The sequence below is a fragment of the Callospermophilus lateralis genome, chromosome 1 (genome assembly GCF_048772815.1).
Source record: "Callospermophilus lateralis isolate mCalLat2 chromosome 1, mCalLat2.hap1, whole genome shotgun sequence".
Classification (NCBI taxonomy): domain Eukaryota; kingdom Metazoa; phylum Chordata; class Mammalia; order Rodentia; family Sciuridae; genus Callospermophilus; species Callospermophilus lateralis.
Genome location: NC_135305.1, coordinates 118,446,853 through 118,448,708, shown reverse-complemented (window position 1 = coordinate 118,448,708; position 1,856 = coordinate 118,446,853). Strand labels below are relative to the sequence as shown.

The 1,856-nt window shown below is 47.6% G+C and overlaps 1 pseudogene; it reads right to left on the bottom strand.

Annotated features, from left to right (window-relative positions):
- Positions 1-283: 283 nt before the first annotated feature.
- LOC143641988 (tripartite motif-containing protein 44 pseudogene) lies at positions 284-886 on the bottom strand (annotated as a pseudogene).
- Positions 887-1,856: the final 970 nt, after the last annotated feature.

The following is a 1,856-nucleotide window of genomic DNA, read 5'->3' as shown; positions in this document are numbered from 1 at the left end:
TGGGGTCAAAAACTTTCAAGGATTGCTTTGCCTGAGACCCAGAGACCAGAGGCTTGTGATATTTTAGAAATTATATACTAGATTTTGCATGTACTGTAGTTTTTCTCAGGTTAAAGTCCATACCTTCATGGGATTCTCAAAGTTGTTCAACCAAAAATAATAGCTGTGATTAAGAACAGCTCCCAACAGTTGAATAGTCCAGCATTTGAGGGACAAGCCTATGTAGTCACTGCTAGGTTATCTGAATTGAAACCCAGCTGTCCTGACCCCTAGGCCTGTGCTCTCAATGCCTAATACTTACTCTTAGTTCTTTGAAGGCTTCACCTAGAATGGAGAACTGGTGGCCCTGGTGAGCCTCAATGACCAGACACAGGAAACAGGTAAGCTGCCTATCTTTCTAGCAACTGGGGCTCAAATCAAGCTCCTGATGTGGACACTTCCTCTGGACCACTGTCTGCTTCCTATTCTATTTCTGGGTGAAATTTGCTTTCTGCCTTGGTGGCATCTCCTCCCTTCTCAGATTCTCTTTGGTTGTCCTCCTCTACCTCTTTTTCTTGTGCATCTTCCATTTCCTTCTCAGGGACCTCCTCACTCTCTTCATTGCTCTTGTCCTCACTCTCTTCCTCAGCCTCACTCTCATCCTCTGAGTCACTGTCCTCCTCCTGCTTGCTTACTACCTTCCCCTCCTGCTCCACCTTGGCCTGACCTCTTTTTCCAAGCCCCTCCCTGTTGACTGCCAAGGTCCAGGTCTGGGTGTCATAAATGTGCTCAGCCAGCTAGTGACCTAGGAACTTCTGCCTGTGCCTTTGGAATTGTGGTGGCAGTAGCAGAAGCTACTTTCTCTGTATCCTTCCTTGCCCCAGAGCCTTCGCTGGATGGTACTCATCATGTGCTGTCATGGGGCAGATCCTACAAGGCCACACCCAATCTGGAGGCCAGGAGAGTGCTGTTCCACAGTGGCCTAGGCCTTTGGCTACAGAATTCTAGCTTCCCCTCTCCTGGTGCTGGATCCCCTCAGCAGGAGTCACCACCATGAGGGGCCATGTGGGTTCCAGAGCAGGACCTAGGGCCTCCCTAAGGCCTCCGCCTGCTTCCTGGGCACTGTGTGTGTGTGTGTGTGTGTGTGTGTTTGTGTATTTTGCAGGGATTGGAGCCAAGGCCTTTTTCATGCAAAGCATGTGCTCCAATAGTGAGCCACACCCAACCCTCTTTATACTTTTTTCATCTCAACATAATGTTTAGGAGACTTAGCTGGAGTTCTGTGTATGAGTAGTTTATATGATCATGGTCCATTGTACAATTGTATCAAAAATACATCCCTGACATGTCTGATTGTCCTCTAGGAGGAAAGGCTAGGTGCAGGTGGTCAGTCAACCTTTTCCTTTCTTGGTTCATTTTGGTCAAGGCATGCTCTCCCAATCTCTCTCGTAGGTCAGGAGGGAATGGGGGGGGGCTAAAACCCAGACACTGGGGGCTCCTCAGGATGCTGGGTTGCAGCCTTTCTCCCAGCCACTATGAGAGGAAGCTCAAGCAGTTGCATCTGAACAGCCAAGGGTTGCAGAAGAGGGGGTCAAGGCTTCAAGTGAAATGAGGAAAGGAGGGCATGTGAGAGGGAGCAGCGGATTGTCAGGGGAAGGTACAGAAGCAGAACATCCTAGTTTCCCCACCAACATGGGAAGCATGTTCATGTTGTAACCATCTCCCTTCCTGCAGTGAGTTATTTGTCAGTATTTTATTTGCCTCACATTTTAAAAGCTAAATAAAAAGAAATGGAGATCATTATTCATGAATCAATTCAATATTGTTCTCAAAGTTAGATAATATATTTGTACTGATAACCCTAAGTCAGCCAGGAA